The sequence below is a fragment of the Mus pahari genome, chromosome 1 (genome assembly GCF_900095145.1).
Source record: "Mus pahari chromosome 1, PAHARI_EIJ_v1.1, whole genome shotgun sequence".
Taxonomy (NCBI): Eukaryota; Metazoa; Chordata; class Mammalia; order Rodentia; family Muridae; genus Mus; species Mus pahari.
In genome coordinates, this window is record NC_034590.1 from 135,391,997 (window position 1) to 135,399,020 (window position 7,024).

The 7,024-nt window shown below is 42.1% G+C and overlaps 1 pseudogene; it reads left to right on the plus strand.

Annotated features, from left to right (window-relative positions):
* The first annotated feature begins 713 nt into the window (after positions 1 to 713).
* Positions 714 to 1,616, plus strand: LOC110331926 (annotated as a pseudogene).
* The last annotated feature ends 5,408 nt before the right edge of the window (positions 1,617 to 7,024 follow it).

Sequence of the window (7,024 nt, forward strand, 5' to 3'; positions counted from 1 at the left end):
CGCCTATACAACTTGTAAAAACAAACAGTAAAGTTTTTTAAAAATAGTTTGAGCTACATGTCACATATAAAATGACATATGCTTTTCAAAATAGACAAATCAACCATTCAGCTACAGTTGCCCATCAATGAATTTAGAACATTTACTTCATTAAAACAAGTTTCCCCCTCTTCCCTTAGCCTTTGCCCTCCAACTTCCTTCATTGCCCCAACTCTAAGTAACTTCTGTTCAACTTTTCATTTAAATGTATTTATATAGTCTGGTCTCTTGACATAGAAAAAAACACCACATATGAGTCTCTCTCTCTCTCTCTCTCTCTCTCTCTCTCTCTCTCTTTTGGTTTTTCGAGACAGGGTTTCTCTGTATAGCCCTGGCTGTCCTGGAACTCACTTTGTAGACCAGGCTGGCCTTGTACTCAGAAATCCACCTGCCTCTGCCTCCCGAGTAGTGATATTAAAGGTGTGCGCCACCACACCCAACGACTTTTTTTTTTTGATAACTATCCTTTTTAGTTATCAAAAATTAACTAAAATAAAATATTTTCAAAGTTTATCCATGCAGTAGCATAATACTTTACTTATAATTTAAATTTTTCTATGATAATATGCTTGATTTTATATGTGATGTTGTTATTTATTGCTTTTGAAATATAAAAATGTCTCTCTGCCCCTCCCCACCTCCTCATGAAGTGTCAGCTTCATCCCTGAGACAGGATGCTGAAGGTTGGAGTGAATGGATTCAGCCATATTGTGGACCTGGTTACCAAGACTGCCTTCAACTCTGGCAAAGTGGAAATTGTTGCCGTCAGTGACCCCTTCATTGACCTCAACTACATGGTCTGTATGTTCCAGTATAACTCTACCCATGTCAAGTTCCATGGCAGTCAAGGATGAGGATGGGGGAACTTGTCATCAACGGGAGCAAGATCCCACCAACCTCAAATGGGGTAATGCTAGTGTCGAGTATACTGTGGAGTCGACTGGTATTTTTGCCACCATGGAGAAAGCTGGGGCCAAAGGATCATCATCTCTGCTCCTTCTGCTGATGCCCCTATGCTTGTGATGGGTGTGAACCATGAGAAGTATGACAACTCACTCAAGATGATCAGAAATGCTTCCTGCACCACCAACCGCTTAGCCCCCTGGCCAAGGTCATCCATGACAACTTTGACATTATGGAAGAACTCGTGACCACCGTCCATGCCATCACTGACAGTCAAGAAGGCTGCGGACAGCCCCTCTGGAAAGGTACGGCCTGATAGCCAAGGGACTGCCAAGGACTTCATCCCTGCATTCCCTGGTGCTCCCAAAGCTGTGGACAAGGCTATCTCGGAACCTTGGGAAGCTCACTGGTGTGGCCTTCTACATGTCTACCCCCAATGTGTCCATAGTAGATCTGACGTGCTGCCTGGAGAAAGCTGCCATGTGTGACGATCTTAAGGAGGTTGTGAAACAGTCATCAGAGAGCTCAGGAAAGGGGGTTCTGAGGACCAGGTTGTCTTCTGTGACTCTTCCAGTTCTGATGCTGGGGTTGGCATTACTTTCAATGACAACTTTATAAATACCATTTTCTGGCATGACAACAGATACAGCTCAGCTATAGCAACCTGGTGGTAGACCTTATGGGCTACATGGCCTCTAAAGAGTACGAATTGCTGCACCACACACTCCAGCAACAATGTGAGAGGAAGAGAGAGACCCTCAGCTTCTGAGGAGTTTCTGTCCCAATTCAGCCCCCAACACTAAGCATCCTCTCCCCAGAGTTTCCATCCCAGATCCCCAAAAGAAAGAAAGTGGCTCAGGGAACACTACTTTCTTGAATGCCATTAATAAAGTTCTGTGTTCTCTTCCAAATTATATGAAAAATAAAGTCAAATCAATTTTATTTATATTAATAAATATCAACAGGATTTTTTTTATGTTTAGTTTGAATTGTGTAACAATTAGCCTGTATTAAGACAGGCATTGTTGGACACATTTCTAGCATTATCTTAGCTAATAAGTACAATAAATCCTTGAAATATTACGCTCATTTTATACTAGAAGAAACTGAAGAGATTTTTAGAAGAGATCACAGAGTTCTTTTTTTCTTTTCTTTTTTTTTCTTTTTGTGGTGGTGGTGGGGAGTGTTCAAGACAGGGTTTCCCTGTACAGCCCTGGCTGTTCTGGAACTCACTCTTTAGACCAGGCTGGCCTCGAACTCAGAAATCCACCTGCCTCTGCCTCCCGAGTGCTGGGATTAAAGGCGTGTGCCACCACTGCCTGACCCAGCAGAGATCACAGAATTGCAGAACCTTTATTTGAAACCAAAGCATCTGCTTCTAAAGCCTTAATTCTTTAGGACAGCAAACACAGGCTCCTTCACCCTAGGGATACAAACCTCAGTCAGCAACGTGGCAACCCAGAGCACCTCATCTTTACATAGAGTGAATAATTTAAAAAATAAAGACTGCCACAGAGAGAGAAAGAGAGAGAGAGAGAGAGTGTGTGCGATTACTAATGATTCCAGACTACAAAAGGATTCATTGCAAGTTGTCTCAGCTTTCCTCTGAGACTCAGTTCAGTATGATGGCTGAGTGACATGCCACCTGGCTTTGCCTAAGGCTGTGACCTAAAGCAAGATACTCTTACATAAGTGCAGCTGCTCCTTTACAAACTGCAGCACATGAGAAAATTAAGTCACCTTTCCTGGTCACAAAGAGTCATCCTTGGGCACTCTATCTAACTCTTCAGTGGACAGGAATATTTACAGATATGGGAAGCTCTCCCATTTACACAATTTGGAGCCAATAAGTCAAAATATTTGACTGTTCTGTATTTGTATTTGTTATTAATACATGGTGTGTCTGTTAAGACTTCCTTTTCTGAAGGACTAGTTCAGAATGAGGAGTGGGCCTCTGTTCATGTGTGACTCCATATGGCAACAAGAATCATGTTCAGGGGTACAGTGAAGCCATCTGTGGTGGTTCCTGCCTCCTTCTTGTAAATTGTAATTTTTCTTTTCTCTTTTTTCCTTTTCATTTTTCTGGATTGAACCTAGGGCCTTGTGTGTTACAGGAAAGCACTGAGCTGAGTTTTTAGCCCTAAGTTTTTCCTTTCAATGATAAAGAATTAAAACATGTAAACATATTTCCTCTTCTCTGCATGTGTTCATCATAACAAATTATGTGTAACCTACAAAAGTTGTTCATTTATAGGTACTTTTTTACTGTTCAATGGATTTTCATGACCACACAGCCTATTTCCCTTCAAAGGCAACGCAAAGTGATAGTAAATAATAATTTCGGCAATTATGTATCTATTTCTTTCTATGGAAAAGCTGAAAATCTCCTTACAGGCTTCAACGTTATTTTTCTTCCAATTGATTTCTATTAAGACCTGGAAATGAACAGTGAAAGGCTGAATTATTAATTCCTGGTTCATTACCAGTGTGGTGAAATTGTCACTGCTGAGAAATGCTCAAAGGATGTAATTTATATATAAACTGACATTTAGAGAGCCAAGGCAAAGTAGGCAATCCCTCAGATTACACATTAAGGAAGCGGGAGATGGCTCAGCCAGTAATGTGCCTGATGTACAAGCATGAGAACCTGACTTTGGACCCACAACACCCATGGGAAAGGCCAGCAGTGTCAGCATGTGTCCCCAATCCCAGTGCTAGAGAGGCAGGACTCAGTGAGAGACCCACTCACAAGTCAGGATTGGAGAGATGGCTCACTGGTTAAGAGTGTACTGCTCTTTCAGAGGTCTCAGGTTTGGTTCCTAGCATCCATACAGTCGCTCCCAGCCATCTTTAACTCCAAGTTCGGGAAATTCAACACCCTTTTCTGGCCTCTGTTGGCACCTGTATGTATGTACTACACATATAGACAAGGAGCCACACGTGTACACAAAATAAAAACAAATGGAATTTTAAAAATCAGGCAGGGCCCAGTCAAGGAAGATACTTAATATCAATGCCTTGACTCTACATTCACACATAGATATATGCATGCCTACACACTCATGTGTACATAGAAACACACATAGACATGCATACACAGAAATTCACACAGACAAAAATAATAAGTGATGAATGACTGGATGAATCAATGAAGTCAAACTAAGTTTCCTCGATCTACCTCCTGACGTTTATTTGTTCTTGAGAAAATGTCTTTCCTTGTCATTTTTGACAGCTGATAGAATGGGATTTTTTTTTCCAACTCCATATCTGATAGTGGACTAATATCCAAAATATATAAAGAACTCAGAGAAAAAAAAAAACTAGGTATCAAGAATCCAAATAACTTGATTAAAAATGGGCATACAGATCTAAGCAGAGAATTCTCAAAAGAGAAAATTCGAGTGACTGAGAAAAACTTAAAAGAAATGTTCATCGCCCTAGGCCATCCATTAGGGAAATACAAAGCATTTGAGATTTCATCTTACACCTGTCAGAATGGCTACTATCAATAAAAAAATGACAACTCATGCTGGATAGAATGTCAAGTGAGGAGAATAAACATTCAACCACAGACACAGGGGCTGCACACTTGTAGAGCTACTATGGAAATCAGTGCAGTGGTTTGTAAGGAAAATAGGAATCAATGTGCCCCATGATCTAGCCATACCACACTTGGGCATTGTACTGGCTGGTTTTGTGTGTCAACTTAACACAGGCTGGAGTTATCACAGAGAAAGGAGCTTCACTTGAGAAAAATGCCTCCACGAGATCCAGCTGTAAGGCATTTTCCCAATTAGTGATCAAGGGGAGAGGGCCCCTTGTGGGTGATACCATCTCTGGGCTGGTAGTCTTGAGTTCTATAAGAAAGCAAGCTGAGCAAGTCAGGGGAAGCAATCCAATAAGTAACATCCCTCCATGGCCTCTGCATCAGCTCCTGCTTCCTGACCTGCTTGAGTTCCAGTCCTGGCTTCCCTTGGTGATGAACAGCAGCGTGGACGTGTAAGCTGAATAAACGCTTTCCTCCCCAACTTGCTTTCTGGTCATGATGTTTTGCACAGGAATAGAAACCCTGACCAAGACAGACATATACTCAAAAGATACCTTATTCTACCACAGAGACATTTGTTCAATCATGTTCATCACTGCTCTATTTGTAATAGCTAGAAATGGTGGGGGTGGAGTGTTCTGGAAAGATGGGTCAGTAGTTATGAGCACTGGTTGCTCTTCCTGAGGAGCTGAGTTTAATTCCCACCACCCACATGGCAGCTCATAACTGTCTGTGGCTCTAGTTCCTGTGTGAGGGATCCCCCACACCCTCACACAGATATTCGTGTAGGCAAAACATCAATGCACATAAAATAAAAATAATTAATAGCCAGAAATTGGAAACAACCTAGATATTCCTCAACAGAAGAATGGATAAATAAAATGTGGTTCGTTTATACAGTGGAATATTACTCAGCCATTAAAATAATAATTTTTTAGGTTAATGGATGGGAAGAGAAAAAAAATCTTGAGTGAGTAACCCAGTCCCAGAAAGACATGCATGTTATATATTCGCTTTTATGTGGATATTAGCTATGAAGTCAGTAATAACCAAGCTACAGTCCATGAAGCCACAGGGGTTAGATATAGAGTAAAGAACTGAGAGGACAGATAGATCTTCCTAGGAAAGGGAAATAGAATGGTTATGGATAGATGAAGGTGAGGGGTGGACACTGGTATAGGAGGATCCAGTGAGAATGGGGAGAGACAAGGAGGATGAGGAACAGAGTATAGGAAGAGACAGCTGAAGACAAGGACCATTTGAGGGGAAGAATGAAAACCTAACAGAGTCACGAATTCACAAAATATATTCATATATGAAGGCAATTTAACTGAAATTGCCAACTAATGGGGGAGACAGAGCCCCAACTGGACAATTCTTGTCATCAAATTGTCAGTTGGTCAACAGGGTCCTTATGGAATCCCCCACATAACCAAGGCTGTCGCTGAGACTGTAAGTTTCTCTGCACAGATGGCAAGGCCCCATCTCGGAAGACAGCACCTACATAACTCACTAAACTTGGAGGAGTTCAGCTGGCGCCAACATAGAGCCCTCACCCTGACATTCTAGCATCTTTGGTATAGGAAGGTACACTGCGTGCTGCCAAAAGAGAAAAACATAAACACCCAGCCACAAACCTTCTATCTAAAATGGTGTACTGCCTGCAAGATGTTCTAGTACAGTGGAGGCCCTATTGTTGTACAACTAACCAATGTCTGATTTGGCTTAAGGCCCATCCCAGGCGATGAAACCCATACCTAATGTTGCTTGGGTGACCAAGGACCAGAGACTAGATATGCCAGAGGCACAGGATAAAGCCAAACACTACTGCGTTTAAGAAGTAGCAATAAAATGACGCTGAATGACATTCCAATATATTCACAGATCAGTGCCTTATTCAACCAGCATCAGAGAAGCTTTCTCCTGTAGCAGATGGAAATGACTATAGAGACCTACAGTCAGACATGGTGCAGAGAGCGAGCGATGTTGGCGCCCTCAGCCCTATCGCATCCCTCACCTCAGGGACCAGGGGACCCATGAAAGAGGAAGCAGAAAGAGTGTAAGAGCCAGAGGAGATGGAGGACACGAAGAAATCCAGGTCACCTAAGTCAGTATTATCCAAGTGCATGTGAGCTCACAGAGACTGGGGCTGCACGCATCAGTTCTCTGCATGTTTTATGGGTTCTATTTTAGTGTTCTTACAGGATTCCTGAGGATGCAAACGTGGGTCTCTGACTCTAGGTCTTCTAGGCTTTTTTCCTTCTGATCTTTGTCTTGTCCAACTCCGATGCGTTTGTTTTTGTTTTATATTGTCTTATTGTATTATTTTACCTTAGAAGCATATTTGTTTTCTAATGAAAGACATAAAGGGGGTGGATCTGGATAGGAGGAGAGGAAGGGAGGAACTGGAAGGAATAGAGGGAGGGGAAAGAGAGAAAGTGAGAGAGGGAAAAAAGGAAGAGAAGGATAGAGGAAGGGAGGGAGAGAGAGAGAGAGAGAGAGAGAGAGAGAGAGAGAGAGAGAGAGAGAGAGAGA